The sequence below is a fragment of the Thunnus maccoyii genome, chromosome 16, assembly GCF_910596095.1.
Source record: "Thunnus maccoyii chromosome 16, fThuMac1.1, whole genome shotgun sequence".
Classification (NCBI taxonomy): domain Eukaryota; kingdom Metazoa; phylum Chordata; class Actinopteri; order Scombriformes; family Scombridae; genus Thunnus; species Thunnus maccoyii.
Genome location: NC_056548.1, coordinates 9,271,466 through 9,290,623, shown reverse-complemented (window position 1 = coordinate 9,290,623; position 19,158 = coordinate 9,271,466). Strand labels below are relative to the sequence as shown.

The following is a 19,158-nucleotide window of genomic DNA, read 5'->3' as shown; positions in this document are numbered from 1 at the left end:
GTTTGGGGTTGTCCTTTTTTATATTTGACAGGGGCAACAGTGTCAATAGATGTCCTTAGTTTGGTAATTATGTGATTTACAAGATCATCACATGAGGAGGGTAGAATAACTGCTGGTATACTTTTTAAACAGGCCATGAAATTTGCAGGAACCTCAGGGGTAAGACACTACTTTTTAACAAGGCATTCTGTATTTTTCTGTGTTGTGCAGGCTATAACCAAAAAGAATACACAATAATGATCAGACCTTGAGATATCAACAATGGAGGGTACATCAACAGTAAGTCCATGTGTTATCACCAGATCTAAGGTGTACTGAGTATAATCCATATAATTCAGAATATTTATAAATTCCATGGCTTTGGATTCCGACTTATTATCCACATGTAGGTTAAAATCACCTATAAATCCTAATAGATAGGAATTCTGCAAAATCGGCTAGGAAGAGGGGTCTTTGTTTGGGGGACCTGTATAAAGTTACTTCCAGCACAGGAGGCTGACACCTAAGTATAACGGCATGATGGCCAAATGAACAAAAGTCCTCCAAAGATATGTCCCTGCCGGCAAGAACAGCTGAGAGTTTAGTTGCGGTCCCACTGCCCTTTTTCCCTTGTCTACAAGAGTGGGAGGAACTATAGTTCGGGGAAAGGCCTCAATAAGAGCAGCTGGTCCGTCTGTGCTGAGCCAAGTTTCGGTTAAAAACATAAAGTCCAGTTTGTGCTCCATAATAAGGTCATTAATAAGAAATGTCTTATTAGAAAGTGAATGTACATTAAAAAGTGCCAATGTCTCTGGGCTATTACTTTGAGACTGATATTAAGTTGTTCCTATTAGATCCCAGATGTGGTTTACTGCTATCCATTGTATTATTATGGCAGGAGATGATAGTACCAACAGAATAAACAGTAGGAGGCAGTAGTCCAGAGGAATTATTTCATACTGTATAAAAACATCAATGTCTGAGGCAGGTGTTCATGTTGCCTGACAGCAACTGGGCCCCCATCCTGTTTGGGTAGAGACCATCTCGCTTGAGAAGGGAAGGCCTTGCCCAGAAAAGGTCAAAATTGTTGACATAGGGGACCCCGATGGTCTTACAGTAGCCCCCTAGCTAGGAGTGGAGGCCAAACAGCCACCTCTCCATGCCCCTCTGGTGGGTGGGGAATAGGCCAGATATATTGATATGTTTCCCTGTGTCCAGTAGTAATGAAAAAATAGTTTTAAAATCAGCCTTTAAAAGCTCTGACCGCGTTAAGTATTCTTTTAGACGAGCCTTGTGTCGAGACAGCAACTTTATTTGTTCATGAAGCTTGATTACTTAACACAACATACACACACAAAACACACATACACAAATAAAAACACTGATAGATAGCTCCTCAGTGACTACTAGATCCAGTTGGAAAGGCTAGAGAGCCCATAACACCAGTGGGTGAACAGTCCAACATTTTGCGAGCTCAAAAACAACTAGCAACAAATGGTTTGCTAGCTATTTAGTTAGCGCAAGGTTGCAGAGTGCCTAGTTAGGCTAGTTAGCTATATAGCGCTTTGGCTACCCACTTTCAGTGGTCCATCCGTTGCTAAAACAGCAGTATAATCTGTAAATGCTTATTTGTAATCCACTTTTCAGAAGATATATTTGCATCCGTTGCTAAAACAACAACAGAACAGAATACTTGCTGAGGAGCTGAAGATTGCTGTGTCCGTATTCTCCCGTCCTCTTTGCTGCCTTCAGCTGAATTTTACCAGAGCCCGGTGGTGGAAGAAGGAGACAAACCGGTTCAGACTATCCACAAGTTAACCCGGGTCAGAGCGGGTTGGTGAGGTGGAGCTTGGTGAGCCAGTGGCCTCTTGCTACTTACAGCAGGTAAAATCTGCTAGCAACAGTTTAACAGACTAGCAACTAACTGTAACTGGTAGGTAAGTAGCTGGACTTAGCAAATGATCAATTATTGTCTCTTTATGATTAGAGTTTTCACTATTCTTCCTATAAATGTTAAAACATGATGAATTTGGGTTTATGAATGGTGATTTTGCTAGTAAAGACAATAATCAAGTATAAAACAAATCTCTCCAAAGAGGGGCCACTCATCAGTTATCTACTAGCCTTTCAGGGCCATCATTTGTTTTAAATTTCAGTTTTCATCTTATTTAAAATCTTACATGTCAAGTTTTGGCTGGAGTCACAAACTTGACAACAAAAGTAGATACCTTGACATTGATTGTATCTCTCATTGTTAGAAATGTTTGAGAAAAAACAGACACACCCAACTGCGCGTGACGTTCTTTTGTACTCTAATTTATACATTCTACAAGTAACAGTGTTGAACTTGATGCACGGTATCTATAATTATATTCATTAGCCTTTGAGGCAAAGCACCTGAGAGTTATATGTTGAACGCTGCTGGTGTGCTCTTGCAGTGTTAGATGACCCTTTTTTTCTAACCTCTGAAAAAATGCAATTTAATAGCTCTAATGTATATTTTTACTAATCCTAGCCTGTGTGTATAATGGCCAAAAAAGTAATCATCGTGTTCTTTTTCATAAGGTTCAGCGTGTCTGGTCCTGCCTGACTAATCCTACCATATTGAAAGCACCTGAGGCGTGAAGAGCAGTCATGTCCATCAACTCTTATCAGGATGTCTGATGTAAGGCTGCCTTGCACAATCACTGCCTGACAGATGAGTACAGCTGAGGTAGGAAGGTTTAACCTTGACAGCATATTATTATTGTTAGGTTATTGAAAGAGATACATCATTGGCTTCTGAAATTTTGAGTGAATCTCATAACTTGTCTTGGCCCCACATATATCGGATCTTCTTTTCACTCATGGATTACCACAAAAATGTGTTATGTTGATTGATATTGGGGTTTTCTGACGACAAATATACTTGATCAAGTTGCTCCTTGTAGGATAAGGATGTTTAAAAATGTTTTGGCCTTGGACCAGATTTACACTTCCTTGATTTACTCAGGGTTTTTGAGATAATTCATCTCCTAAACATGGAGACTCAAAATTGTGATGGTTTCACAAATAAAACTTTAAAAAATTCTTCAAATTTGTTATTGTTTGCTTGTTAAAGAAATTAGTTCACACAGTTCACACTTCACACAGCAACTAAATGAACCTTATGGTGAGATTGTTGTGTCAACTGTTTCCAAGGTTGGAAACAGTGATCTTTCAGTCTCAACTTTAAATCCAACATAGATGAGAAGTCCTTAAAGTGCTGAGGAAAAAAATCCATGACAATTGAACTCCATCTGTTGAGGATTGTGTGATATGATTGAAAACTGCAGAACAGATATTAAATGCATCATGTGGTGTGAATGGCGCTTTTCTTTGTCAGTAGCAGAAGTTATTTTGTGTCACACCAGTAAGTCATTCCTTTGAAGGTTAATTGTCAGGAATTCTTTAAATCTTTTTACTGATAAGAAATGTACAAGAAAACACACCCCTGTATCCTTTGAATCTTTTGACCCAATTTCACCAGAGTCCCAGACGTAAATCATCTCATCTTGACTGCTGTAACTTACTGAATTCCTGTCTGAGCCAAGAAGACGTCTCTAGACTTCAGTTGGTGCAAAAACAATCCCCATGTAACATCAATTTTAATATCTTTATACCAGTTTTACTGATTATATTTAAAGCATGTCTGGGGCTATTTCTGACCTTTTAACCCCTTATGAGCTGAGGACTTAACATGTAGGTCCGGTTCTAAGTCCTTGAAGGCCTGGTCACACCAGTATTTCAAATGGCAAATTGTTATGGTGAAATCAATTCATGCCAATCCAATTGCAGCAATCAGTGGATTCCCTCGTGGGGCTGAAGTAAATCTGTGCCAATTGATGGCTCTGAGTTCATCTTTGACACACCAATTTGCACCATTTACCAACAACAAGCCATGTTGATGCCAACCTTTGAAGAAACAGAGAGCCAGAGAGTCCAAAATTGAGAAAGCTTGTAGCTAGCTTGTTTCTAGCATCTTATAAATCTTATAGATCTTATAAATATGTTTTGAATAAACGGTGCAAACTATTAGTGACTAAGCTAACAAGCTAGCTGGTTAGCCTGAGAGCTTTTATCCCCTTGAAGGCTTGAGAGAAAACATATAAAACCCTGCTTATTTTATCACCTCCGAACACCTGGCCAATCACTGCGTGAAGTGGGTGTGAATGTCGGATTTTTGGTTTCAGAAAGTTACAGAAATTGTCAGACGCAGCTCCCCAAAATCCAACATTGGAGGGCAGCAGTCCTAATGAAGTACACTAGTGCCTTAAGGGTGATCATATTTTTGCTGTCAGGACCAACATATTTTCTATGTAAGTTACAATTCGTGCTTTAATGGAGATGGTTTATGGATGTGACATTTTCTTGTGGCCTTTTCTTTTGGTTTAATTTGATCATAAATGTATCTGTATCATATTATTATATTTTTATCTTTACTTTTTTATTCCTATAAATGTATTTGTTTCTCATGTTAAGTGATTTTCTATTTCAATAGCTGTTATATAAAGATCAGTTTTATGGAGGACCGAAACTGCCAAAATCAAAAATAAATAAATAAATGTTCAAAAAACAAACAAAAAATTCATAAAATATCATTATTTTTTCCAAGCTACACATAATACAGTCTCTATGCTTGACTCAAACATTACTCAACACCAGACACCCACTGAACATACAGTTAGGAAAGAGCAAGCTAATGACATGCATAGTTGATCTATGCACCCTGATGTGATCAACCAATAGATGAAAAGTTGACCCCACGAATGACAGCCCCCTCATTTGCATAATGAAGAAATGCATAAAGAAATATAAAAAGAAAATACAGAAATAAATAAGTTTGGGGAAATAAATAGGGTGCAAATGCAAAGGGAAAATAATACAGAAATAAATACAGAAATAAATCAATTTAAAGATTCAATGTGTAATAATTGGCCACCTGATCCAAACAAATAGGGGGCAGCATTTCAGTTTTTGGCAGTTTTGGTCCTCCATACATTTTATGGTATTACACACTCACACTGAACAGAACGCAGCAGATCCCAGCAGCAAGCAGAAACCCGTCTGGCCTTTCCAGCAAATCTGTTTCACTCTCTGCAAACATACAATGACACACATAGAAAAGCACACAGGTAGGAGTTGCTGTATGTCTCCCCATCCTGATCCCAGATGCAGGCCTGTAGCAGCCTGTCTGAAACCAAACCACCTTTCCAGGGCAAGAGAAATAGCTCAGGGTGTATGCACTGCAGGCAGGGCTGGGCCCATCTCAACCTCAGCCAAACAGCTCTGGTGTCTTTGATGGCAGCTACACAGATCAGAAGAGTGAAAGGAGACACTGATCTGAGGTGTTGTTGAGGAGAACACCCCACAGGCAGGTTCAACCCCCAGCCACTTCCTTTTATGCTATTTCAGAACAGAGAAGATTGGGGAGTTTATGTAGAAAACACTGTGTAGAGGAATTTAAGGAAAAGCACACAGCAGCATCAGTAGTGTCAAGGTTTGAAACATAAACAAACACACACACACACACACACACACACACACACACACACACACACACACACTTATTGCAGCCTTGACTCACTGCCTGGCTGCAAGTCCTGGACACAATGTTCTTCTTGGTAGCTTACACACACACACACACACACACACACACACACACACACACACACACACACACATACGGTATACAGACACACACTCTTAAATCTTACATGGAGGGCGTTCACACCTTGTTTTAGCCTTCTCTGCAAGTCAATTCATCATGTCTTCGGGCTGTTTGCGCTTGCATGTTTACACCTCCCACTACATAAGAACTGATGTCAAGTTGAATTGCATTTGTTTATCTTTTCTGGCGTCTTCTTTTAACTTTACTCTCTCTGCTTTGCTTACATTCTACTGAGAGAGTTTGTTTTGAGACAGGAGGTTTAGTGGCAAAGAAACAGATGAGTAAAACATCTGCAGACTTTACTGGAGAACATTTTGAGAACTGTATTTATTCAGTTATGATTAATTTCTTCCAGCTATAATAAGAAATTGTTTTCAAATGTGAATTTGAATGTCAAAGGACTAATACTTTCCTACAGTATATCACCTATACCACTGCAGCCTGTTGCATCAGCAACTTGTAAGATCAAATGTAACCTGCTTTGACTGTAGTGTGGGAGTTATGCTATAACCACCATTGCACCGTGCAAGGTTGTTACAATAACCTCCCCTGAGCAAGCATGTGCAAGTTGTTCCTTATTAGAGACTACAATGTTAAAACAGCCAGAAAAATGTTTATTTGATATTTATAGGGGGATATTTCCTGTGACAGACAAACACCCTTTACATTTATGATGACACTGAAATGCACGGTCAGTGTTGTGCTGTAAAGTTAAATTAGCTAAATTAGACACGGGCACAACTGTGATTTTATGCTGCATTCTCTTGAGATGGGGATCGCCACTGGCATGACCACCTTAGTTGCAACAGGAAGTTGTGACTGTTAAGGTGTTAACTTTTGCAGAATATTTTTGCAAAGACCGGAAGTTTTTCAGAGATTTGTGGTGATGTTTTTCTTATTTATGGCTATATTCAGATGTGATACAGACATCCTCACCATAATGAAAAAAGTGCCACAGAAGCAATCAATTAACAATTATTTAAGAGGTGACGTAAGATGGGTTGTGTCATATTTTAGCTAGTTATGCACATGATAGCACACAGCATGCTCTCTTTTTCTAATAATACAGTCTATTATAGATCTCCTAATGTAAAGTAGTGGCTTTCTCTTCTGTCTTACCTAAATGATGCACCTGGTAAAATGTCACTTACAGCACCAATATTTGATTATGACTGACTTAGTAAGTGCCAGTAGAGATGGTGCAACTAAAGCAAGTAGTGAGTTTACTCTACTAACTAGTTGCAACATAGCAGTAGTTGTAGTGTTGTTGACGTCACACTTTTTGGCTTGTGACCCTTTAAAATGAAGCAATATTGATGTTCGAGCCCTCATCAAAGATACGGCCTTAGAGTTGACATGAATTATGAGCGGTCTAAACAAAGAGTGATTTTTTTCTTCTCAGATTGTTTCATTTAGATGATTTATAGAGGCATAAAGAGGAAAAAGTATTGAGTATTTTGCAATAAATAAACCAAACATTTGAGAAAAGCCAGAAAAAATATAATAATATTGATACAGTTTTCTTTCTTATACAGATGATCCCCAGGTTGGGAACCACTGACCTATACTATACCTACAGTGTGATTATCTATGATACTATGAGTTGAGGTATGAATTTATTTCAGATGCAAAAAACTGACTCACTATAAGGAGGGTTAATCCACTACAACATGCTTCAAATGTCCCTCATTGCTTCCAATAAATAAATGTTATGTTTTCTCATTTTGGCATATTGACATATTGTGTGACTAATCCTTAATAATCTCCTAACATCCTCATTCACTTCCACAGTGTCAGTTAATTTTGTTGTATTTATTCCATGCCAGCTCAGGGTGTCCTGCCCTGCCACACCTCTTCCACACCTGTTGCGTCAGTGTAATAATAATCACCCTCTAAGGCATGGAGTTTAACTCCTTTTAAGCCAAACATATACTGCAGAGTTGGGATATGTGATACAGTGAAATGATGGGTGACAAATCTTCTGTGAAGCTTTGCCCTCCGTATTGCATTCCCTTTACTGGCCAATCACTGCATGACCTCTGACCCTGCGTTCACACTGTGAACCTCCTGGGTTGATGGTTTGCTCTGTTATGACCACATGTAGATGTGTGACGAGAGGCTCCAGTTTCGCAATTGTGGAGCTTCATAGTCTTCAACAGGGAAATTGGGTTATTTTTGCTACTCCGGTACCTAACATTATGTCGTGTGAGTAGTCAGGTGCATTATTTGGGGGAATTTTCTCATAAAGAAATTTAGGAATTTATCAGTCTTGTGACAAATGAATATTGGATTGAAAAAAAATCTATAATACAAAAACCCCTGATGAAAATGTTACGTAAATATATTAGTGGAAGCATATTTGTAGCTGTGTTGGTCACAAGAGGACCTTATTTGCTATAAACAACAGTGATTAGCATCTCATTGCAGCTGGAAACACATTGGTGGGTATTTTGATGATATAATAATCATATTTTATAGACAGACAAACAAACAAAGAAAAGGCAAACAAGGAATATGCTTATTCACTTCCTGTGAGTCAGATGAGAACACTGATACCTCTCTCATGAGAGTGGCGTTGAGCTTGTAGCACATGCTAATTAGGTAGCATCGATGAAGAATAAATAAATAACTTTAACGTCCTGTTATGATTCTAACCAGAGACCCTCTTGCTCCCTCCTCTCCCCCCTTCCTCTCTACCTCTGCTGTCAAATAAAGGCAAACAAACCCACAAAAACAAATCTGTAATATTACATCAGAATTTATAATCAACCCCAACAATTGATGCAACCAATCTCAATATATCTTTTGTAAGATTTTATCCCTGTATGTTTATGACACACATGTATTCATGCTGCAAACGTAAGGTTACACCACAAGGGCTCATGCTTGTGTTTATGCACACACTGTACGCCTGTGAGCATGTGTTAAAATCTACTCATGTGTATCAGTTTGCATGTTCAAATGGGTACACACGCAGAATAGTGGAACTCAAGATGTGTTCCAGGAAGTTGGGGTGAAGGGGGGACATGAGCACAGATCATATAAAAGCTAATACTCCTGTGTACCCCTCTGGACATCATTGACTCACAGCACGTCCACTGAACCCCTAGGGCCAGGGGTTAAAGGTCATGGGTCGCAGAGGTTATGACTTATACTTCCAGTCGTCCCCCGGAGGGACAACCACAACATAACACGTCTCTATTTATAACTCTTTGCAAAGGTCTTGTGCTTTACACTTATTCACACTTTACACCCACAGTATTTTAACCTCTCTGCACTGGCTTCCTGTTAGTTCTGAATTAATTTTAAAATCTTGGTGCTCACTTATAGAGCCCTACGTGGCCAGACTCCACATTATATCATGGACTCTCCGCACCCTCACACCACGAGCCGAGCTCTTAGGTCCTCTAACCTGGGTCGTCTAAGTGTCCGAGGGACACTTCGACGACACCTCGGGGGAGATTGTGCTTTCCAGTCGGCAGCACCTAAGCTTTGGAATAGTCTCACAGTAAGTCTGAGGTCTCTGGACTCTGTGGACTCTTTTAAAAAGCAGTTAAAAACCCATCTGTTCAGGCAGGTATTTAGGTAGCATGTGGTGTTTTATGTTTTAATGTGTGTTTTATGTCCGTTTCCCCTTGTGTGTTTTATCTGTTGTTTATACTTGTTTTATTTATTCGACTGTGAAGCACTTTCTGACATATGTCCGTGAAAGATGCTATATAAATAAATTTTTCTTACTTACTAACTTACTCACTGCACTTCTCTGCAACTCGCTGGCTAGCAGCATGAGGCCGACTGTGTTTGCTTGTGTGTGTCCCTAATGACAGATAATAGCAGTTTTGACTTTGGCAGTGTGTTTGTGAGTGATTACACCTTTATGTGTTTGTTTGGGTGTGTGTCTCTGTGTGTGTGTGTGTGTGTGTGTGTGTCTGTGAGACAGAGAAAGATGGAAAAAGAGAAGTTTGTAGTGTGATAAAGTGACTGTCTAATTGCAGAGAGCCTCGCTGTGTGGCATGTCAGATTGTTCTCCCCCTGTGGCCTGAGGTCTCCAGCAGCGAGAATGTGTGTGTGTGTGTGTGTGCGTGTCTGCATGTGTGTGTGTGTGTGTGTGTGTCTAACTGTGATGAATTTCAACTGCCTGCTTCAAGTCTTGGCAGGCTGCCTGAGCACCAGGGACCCAGTCAACCATATTTCATGCTCACTCAAAAAAAAAAAAAAAACCCACCATACATTTTTACCTTTATGTGGTTCGCCTAACTCGATAGTCCATTACAGCACTTTTGTGTGTGCATGTGTGTGTGTGCTGAATGAGAGCGTTTGAGGGAGATGATGGAGAAAACTGCAGGGACTCCACGCTCGCTGCGCCACAATGGCTCGCATTGTTCTAGTGCTATAATCACAGCGGACATGGAACTTGGCCTGGAGACCAAGAGGTCTCTACAGCCCTGGACACAGCTGCTGCAACTCAGTTTCACACCAAATCCTGGACTGAAGAATGAACACAGGGGATGTAGGTGGTGCTGGAGTTTTTACTCAAGAGTTTAATGATTTGTTTTTCAGTTTGAACTAAAGTTTGGTCTAAAGCCCATAGGGTGGGTTTCATTTGAATTTAAAAAACAAAACATATTTCTCACCATCCAGCCATGAAGATACTTAGTTAGTTTCCTTTACCCAAGTTTTAAGATATCTGTCTCTTATATCACCTTTGGTGCTCACATCATTGAAACATTTTCAAAGTTATACAACATGTTTTTCCAGAAACTCAGTCCAGATAATCCACAGGCCTCAATACAAGGATTGTTTTACTAGAACTACTTTCTACCAGACAAATAATTCCTATTACTGCTGACACTGTGTGAATTTTACTGTCTATCGATCATACCAGTGGAACTATGACTTAAACAAGTTGAATACTAGACCAGGTAAATATGAGACTATGGTTGAAGTTTATGGTGATTTACAGGCTGAAGTCTGTACATCGAATACTTCAAGACAAAACAGTCCTTTTGCTGAACCAAATGATATTGCACTGCCTTCATTCTCATATACCGCAGTTCAAACTGTCTGCATATGGTCTAAAATATCACATGATTAGAGGGACACAGTCTCATTTCCTTCTCTGCCTTTGTTTACCTCTTGATGCTAACATCAGCACTTTCAAATCGTTTGTTTGCTACTGCCGGAGGACCTGAAACCTTTCAAGCAATCAGACCGTTAAATGCTCATATTTTCTGAGCTGCCTCTTTCACCGCAGCTATTGCTGTTGTTGTTATTCTCTGACTTCCTTTATCACTGCTGTTTCCTGTTTCCATTATGGTTGGGCAAAATTTTTGTTCAACAACCATGATGATGCTTCAGTCATTAAATCCTTTTATCTGGATGAAGGTAAAATTACCAGGTTAAAATAAGAACCTGTAAATGTCTTGGCCCACCTGAAACCTCTAACCTATTACTAAATACACAAATAGCGTGATACCACAGAAGCTACGCACATATTTGTGTGATGTGTTAGACTCTATGTTGGGTAAGAATGAGTTCATTTTAAGTACTATGGCATATAGGCTGGGCCCTGCACATATGACTTAAGTTTCAAGCAAGGTGGGCTGATGAAAGATTCAGCTTTCAGCAACAGCAAAGAACAGTGTGAAAAAACCTGTGTCACTCTAACGACGCCTCAACACCTCTTCGCCCTGTGCTTTTCCACCATAATTCAGAAGGGACTCTGTCAAAGCGGCATTTCAAGTGAGCCTGAAGTATAACAAGTCCACCACACTGGAGCTCCAAAAACAGAACTGTGACTAATCAGCCAGTGCAGGGAGCGGGTGTTCAAAGTTTTATAAGATTAGACCACAAGTTCTCTGAGGAGAGTCGTCTAATAAGAGGCTTATGATGGGCCAGCAGTCTCCCAGGGGTCCAACCATGTTAATGATACAGCTTTCTGTCTCTCTTTCTCTTCCTCCTTTCCTCTTTTATGGTGGATTAGGAGCCGTGGAGCTCCTTCATTCTTAATGTGAGCATGTCTCTGGGGCTTGTTTGTGCAAGGTGTGAGATTTATTCCTCTGGACTGCGGTATGGTTTTCTTGTGAGCTTGTTTTAGCTCTGTTATGTTTTGTGTTGTAACAATAAAGGTGTTTTAGAAATATAAATCTTTTTTTCCGTCAGCCAGCTGTACAGAGGCAGAGTGGAGTTAAGGCTCCTGGCTGGTGAGTCAGTGTTTCCAAAGAGCTGCTGCTGGCCCTTCTGGTCCTGACTAGACCTGGCCATGAGCCCCTCATACACTCTAGCCAGACTGAGGCAGCGGAAGAGTGACTGCACACTGTCAGTTTGTGTGTATACACATCAAAGAAAGAATTTGACAATTTAGGAAATGCTCTTGTTCACTTTTTTTTGTTTACAGAGAGTTAGATGTTTGAATGCTAAGCTAACCAGCAGCCAGTTAGCTTAGCTTAGCATAAAGACTGAAAACAGGGGGAAACAACTAGCCTGGCTCTGTCTAAAGGTAACAAACTCCACCTAACAGCACCTCTAACGCTTACTAATTAACACGGTTTATGTTGTTTGTTTCATGCTGAAAGGTTGTGGTTTTACTTGAGTCTGGCTGTAACTGTGAGGTTGCCAGGCAACAAATAGTCCAGCACATAACCTCCGGGTAAACCACCTTTTGTTCATACGCTTTCGTTTTTGTATGTAAATAAGCAACATAACATGATCAGTAAGCTTTAGGGGTGCTGGTAGGCAGTTTGCTACCTTTGACTATGCTAAGCTAAGCTAAGCTAACTGATGGCTGGCTGTAGCATCATATTTAACAAACCAATATGAGAGCGGTATCTATCTATCGTCTAACTCTGTGCAATAAAATGTCAAAATGTTTGAACTAGCAAAACTTTTGAAGCTTTTGCACACTTGTTGAAATAATGCTACACTTGAAGTCCCATTACCAAGTGGAAATGTTTGGAAAATTAAAAAAGCTTTGGCCTCTTTTTAAGCATCAGAACACATAGGAAAGGCACTGTAATGAGTCGGTGCAAGAGATTTGTGTCACGGTATGCTCGATTCCACTGAGCAACTTCCAAGAAATAATCATCAGGATTACTAAAGCATGTTATATAAAGGATGCATGAAGAAGGACTTTGTCAGTGGCAACCACTGTTATGTCTCTTGTGTGTCTGATCACTTAATTTACGTAGCAGCGTAACGGCCTTCATTCTTCACACACACTCATGAGGGGACCATCTCATGCGGCTTGTCAGCAGCGTGTTAAGCTGTAATAGTTGCACCATAACTTCTCAAAAATTGATTTGATTCTGGGCTGTGTTTGTCTTGGCTGGGGCCTGTCTTTGTGGTTGTGGTCTCAAAGTGGAAAGTGGAGGGCAAGAGAGGAGGAGGAGGAGGAGGAGGAAGGGGTGGCTGGAAAGACTGGGGAGAGAGATGGAGAAGAGGGTGGTATTCGGGGCATTATGTAAGACTTCAAACAGGTCCAGTCTGGCGAGGAGTGTTGATGTGAGAGTTGTGGGCCCCTTGGGTCAGGTGGCCTCTCACATAGCCTCCCATATGGTCTGCATTTCCCCTCGCTGCCGCCGCCCTGCGTCTAATTGGCAGGTAATGTATCGTTGCCCTGGCCTATCTTCCCCTCCGTCACTGTTATTCTTCTCTTTTATTAATGGAAGGCACAGTGGTGTGGTGGTGATGGTGGTGAAGGTGATAGTGGCTCTGGGCTTGGCACCGCGCCACGGAGAGGCCCCAATGCTGACACTTTATACACCGGCAGGTTTTACCAAGGTGTTCATTTCAGGAGCGTCTCCTCTGCCTCGGCTGCTTCCCTTTCTTCTCCCTTCGGCCGTGGAAGGTAAATCAAAGCTGGGGGCTGATACTGGAGACCTTATTCAATCTGATTGTGGTTACAACATACACCCATCCCACAGTTGTCCTGTACATATGGACACACACACACACATGACTACGTGCTTGTTTGCATCCACACACACACCAGAAAAGCAAGCACAGATGCGTGTACTGTATATGTACCATTCATCACTCCACCTCTCACCACGTTACCCTACATTGCAGGTCTTTCTTTCCTTCTCCCACTCATAACCAGCCAGGCAGCTTGTTTTACAGCCTCTCCGCTAAGTCACTGTTAAGCAAAACAATACACCAGCAGACATGTGTTTGTCATAAACTGCAAGGCTCAAAATTACATTACAATCATTTACACTTTGAACAAGGTTCAAAAAGAATCATTGTACGCCACATTTAATCATCCGCTGTACTTAATGTTCATAATTCTCTTGTGATTTTCCACTGCTGCCGGACAGTGGAAGCCTAACTGCAGCAAAGCAACATGGGCCAATCAACCTAAGTAGGCCTGTTAGTAGCAGTAAATGCCAAACCCTGTTTGTTATGCCTCACAGGCCAAGTCTCTCACTGCTGTGATTCCATGTATGGGCCTGCAGCTCTAGTATGTCCAGGTTCTGGGGTTAGCAAGCTGCTACAGACATGACAGTAGCAACATTAGAGTGGCTGAGTTCGTCAGGCCTTTTGTGAGGGACATAAATGTCCATAGGATTTTGCTAACATCCTGTGCTGCGGATCAAGCCAACATTACCGTCTGGTGCACATGGAAGAGCTCAATTACATAACTTAAGACTTTCATTAGCCTCTCCGCTCCATTGAGTTCTCTGGGAAAGGTCCAGATGTGACTTCATGAAGGGCCCTCTCTATGCGGAGCCTGTTCACTCTGTTCCGCTATGCCCCCCTTCTCCATCCCTGCAGCTGTAAGCACTCAGAGGAAAGCAGGGAGAGAGGGGAGGGAGGCTGAGTGCTTTATTAAAAAAATCAGACACCCCCTAGACCCCCCAATCTCCCTTCAAAACAGTTCCAGCCGCACCCAAAGCAGGCCTACAGTCCCCTTTAAACCCATAGGTCTTCTAAAGTAGGCCAATAAGTCTTTTAGCATGTGGTCTCCCTGTCAGCCCGAGGTGGCTGACTAGACAGGCTGCTGCTCCAGGCGCAGGGGCAGGAAGTGGGAGCTGGCCAGGAGACACTCTCTGAGAGGCTGCCCAAGTAAACAACCCTCCCCCTTCAGCACACATGCTCATACACATTCGTATGTGTTTGTATGCTCATACACATTCGGATGTGTTTACATACGCGGCAGACTTGTACATATACTCACACACACGCACACACAGACATTTGATGCGTCACCTCCAGAAACACTGACGACCTTTTACTGGGAAATACCATAAATCCGGATGGCACTGTCTTACTGTTAATATCATGACGTTAATTTATTTCAGGCTTTTGGTTTGGCAGAGACCACAATGCGCTTTTAAGACTGAAAACTGGAAACTGTTGAGGGCCTTCTAATCAAATTAATGGCTATGTTGTTTGATCACGTGTGTGCAAAGCATGAATTTAAACAGCTGTGTGTGCGCCACTGTAGAACGTCATACCAAAACCCTACGCCAAAACAACAATTTCTGCCTTAAAGGGATAGTTTGTTCTACACATTGCTGGCGTTTGATATCCCAAACTCTTGATTGCACATGTGATTTTGTGTCTGTGGTCTTGAAGGTTTTCCAAAGCCGGGGCAGCTGTTTGTGTGACTCTGGGTTTCTGGGAAGACAGCGGACACAGGTGGGGAATCGGTTAGGCCTGTGATTTATAGAGATCTCCGTTGCCTCGCATTGTGCTGGGCCTTCCTCTGGGCCTCAGCCTGCTCTCACACATCATGTTCCCTCTCTCGCCTGTTATTCCGTGTTTCTGATAACAATGATGCCTGAAACGCGGAGTGGAAAACCCAGATGAGTTCCCCTCTGAGAACAAGTTTATTGTTTCCCTGCATAGAGCTATTGTGTATAGGTGACTTAGGTTTTTTCTTGGGTTTGAGCAGCGACAAGCAGAGCTGTTTTTAAGTCTTTTGGAGCAAGCTCAAGACAAGCAAATTCCAAATAGTCTTTCAGAAATAAAGACAGACCAATAAAATGAGCATTAAAAATGGATTTGAACATTTTCCTTTCTCAGTCGTTTTAAAAATGTTTTTTACATACTGTAGCTGACACTAAGTCCTTAAGGTCGGCTTAGTGATTAAATACTCGAGGCATGTCTCATGATGTCTTTTTAAGTCGATGATTCACCTTCATTTTTAATATCATGATAAATTTGCTTTAACTTCTATTTTTATGTTTATTTAACTTTCTTTGCAAAGCACTTCTCCTGTTGTTTTTAAATGTGCTCTATAAATAAGTTGGACAGGACTTGATCTAAAGCAAGACTACATAACTTGTACACAGAGTAATGGTCAAAGATGATTTTATGTGATGAATGGGGTTTGTTAGTTGCCCCAAATCACATTTCATTCGATAAATTTATGCATAGGGACCCGAGATCTAGATGCGTCATAACAATGTCTTACAGGAAGAGAAATGAGAGGGATTTTGACAACCTGCACAGATACTCAAAATGTATCTTTTTGACATTTATTTGACAGAAACCAAGAAATGAGTTAACAGATGGACATGAAATTGAAACTTTGTATTTTATTTCAGTGTCATTATATGTCTTCATCAGGCAACCGGACTGACAGCAACCAAGTGAAACTGTAGTGAAACCCCTGAGCGTACTGAATTGAGCATAAGTGTCAAGTTTTTTTTAGTCAAGTGTCAAAACTGTTAAGTCTAGTTGTCTCTTTTGTGGCTGAAGTGTGATTCAAGTCTGTGTTTCGACTCTCAAATCTACAGCTCTGGACCCAATTCGCAACTCAGATCTAATAGGAATAATCTGCATCTGAGTCAACAGTCTGTCACCCTCTGATAAAGTTTACAAAAAGTCTCGGCTAGATACTGTATACTGTGGGCACACTCAGTTTGTGATTGTTGATTTAGTAATATCCTGACACCACCATTACTCAAGGCCTTTGTGTGAAGTTGCGCTCTAATCCTTTTTTCCTGCCTACCTGTGTGAGAGCAGTTTAGCATGTCGTAGCAGGTTAGCAGGTGAGGCTCGAGGGTGAGTGTAGGACAGGAGCGAGCTTGACAGGTTTCAGACCGAGCCTTATCTCGATGGAAGACTTGCCTTGAGAAATCTGAGCAGTCAGACACTTCCAAACAATCTCTGTTGTGTTTTTACAGCTAAATTCCACAATCATGAGGAGCCCCACATACGTCCCTGAGGGAACCCAATGTCAACTGTTAAATGCGCCTTTCCTTTGTATGTTCAGACTTACACGTGAGCTGGAGCATGCATGCACGTACGCCTTGTGTGTGTGTGTGTGTGTGTACGTGCATGTTCCTGTGTGTGCATTCTGTGTGTATGTCTGTGTGTGTGTGTGTCTGTGTGTTCTTTCCTAGTGAGTGGGTGTGAGATCTGCGGTTTCTCACAGTCAGTTCTTATCTTCGTCTCTCAGAGCTCCAGCCAGCAGATCATTGTGAAATACTCACACACACACACACACACATATACACACACACACACACACACACATACACACACACACACACACAGAAAGAGAGAGAGACAGAGATACAGAGTTCATTAACTATTCACTAACCTCCCAAGGCCAGATATCTGGGGCTTGTTTACAACTCAAACAAAAAAATGATACAGCCATGGTTATATTTGCAGGCGGCATGACTTAAGTCCAGCCATCCTCTCTGTCTCTTTATCTCTCAGCTCTCTTTGTCTTTCTGTCTTTCAAGCTCCCAGCATCACCCCCTTTTTTTAAACTTTTGTGGCCTTGAAGTAGCTTCTACCTTATCATGTTTTCACCATTTCGTAATTTTATTTTCAACATCATGTGACAGTGTTGTGTATTATCCCAGATGATCATCTGTGCATGGCGTAGACTTGGCCTCGGTACAAGACAGAGCAAGGACTTCCTGTTAAAGTATCACTGATGTCATCTTGTCTGCTTTTACCTCTAAAGGGCTTGAGTGACTCAGAGGGGCTGGTTAGTCATCTCTACAGGTCTGTCATGGTCCAATGCGTATCTGTAGGCGGGTTAAGGTGTAGGAGTATGTTTATTTCTGGGAGTGTGTGTATCTGTGTGTGCACTGAGGTCATATAAATCGGTATTGAACCAGTGAGAAACTGAAAACTGTGTTTAAGTAGTGAAAATGAGGTTGTTTTCTAATGCGCCACAACCAGAGGAAACAGATGCTGCAAAACAAAACTGAGAAAGATGTGTGAGGAAACGTGCTGTTTTTAGCTTTAGCATGGTTCAGTGACGTTAAGCTAATTCCGTGCATCACACACAGACAAAAAGGACAGATGCAAAGAGTAGGAAGCTGTGCAGACTCTCTCCTCCATTTACTGCAATTGCACCTTATGTTTTGTCAAAGAATAACATGGAAAATAATGATATTCCACTCACCAAGTTAAGAGCTTAGATGTGGTAACACAGCAGCACTACTAAAAAGAAGTCACATGAGGTCAGAAACATGAGCAGTCAAACGATCATACAGGTTTTAAACACACCTTCAAACTTATTTGGAAGAGACAACAAAGGCGGATGGTAAAAATTATCACCCAAACTGTCCTGTAAACATTTATCACAGATAACAGAGGGTTTTTCCGATTGAACTTTGACCTTCTGTACTTACTGTAGTTGTGCACGCATCATTTTCCTGTGCAATGAAGGACTGTTACCATAATCTCAGCAGCACTTACCTTTGGCTTTACCTCCCAATAAAGTGGTTTGGATCAGTGGTTCAGTGGGGAATGATTATTTGACTTTCGAAATACTGTATAGCTCTTCGGGCCTCTAAAAATCGGAGAAAATCAGTCTTTGATCACACAACTGATAGACATGCATGCCGTGACAAGGGGTTGCAAGTCAGCATTGCTTTGTATGAAGTAGTTGCAAAAAAGGTTTGGAACCACTGGTTTAGATCATCTGGCTCAACCACAGGCTTTTTTATAAACAGTTTGATGTTTTGCTAGTCAGCTATTGTTTTGTCAAATCTCAGCAATGAGGTGAGTACTGTGTTATCACAACCGATGATAAAATAACACCCAAATTAGAAGAATTCTCCTCAATTAAAGCACAAGTAAGGTAAAAGCAGAGCAGGTGTTGCTGCTAATGGAAGCCACTTTCCTCCCATCGGGCCATGATGTTGGGAGTCATGAGACAGGAAGGGTTAAGTGGCTCAGCACTCAGGAGAGTTGAAGGAGTGACTCACTCGGCCCAGTGGTCCAGAAACCCAAAGCACAACAGTGTCAGGTTTGGGACAGGCTGTGCCATTGGCCAGCGCTCATCTCCCGTTTCCACCAGGCCAGCACGTCTCATTAGGAAAAAGTCATCGCTTGTCCATTAGCGTGGGGCTCTGCGAGAGTTTAGTGGCTCTGTGTTTGTTTTTCTGTCACACTAAGGAGTGGAAGGGTGTGTTTCCACAACCTGTCAGACGGCCATCTCCAGTGCTCTCCTCTGAAGCCTCCTCACCTCTCCGCTCCTCTGCTCGACACATATGTGTTTTCTCTTCCTTTCTTTT

The 19,158-nt window shown here is 41.5% G+C and overlaps 1 long non-coding RNA gene across 3 annotated transcripts in view; it reads left to right on the top strand.

The window, feature by feature from the left end:
* The window catches only part of LOC121914050, a 58,721-nt gene that overhangs the window by 37,254 nt on the left and 2,309 nt on the right, over positions 1-19,158 (top strand). For all 3 annotated transcript variants that reach the window (XR_006100449.1, XR_006100448.1, XR_006100447.1), the window contains exons 3-4: positions 211-279; positions 2,545-2,692. This is a non-coding gene — a long non-coding RNA (uncharacterized LOC121914050). The remainder of the gene's footprint in view (positions 1-210; positions 280-2,544; positions 2,693-19,158) is intronic.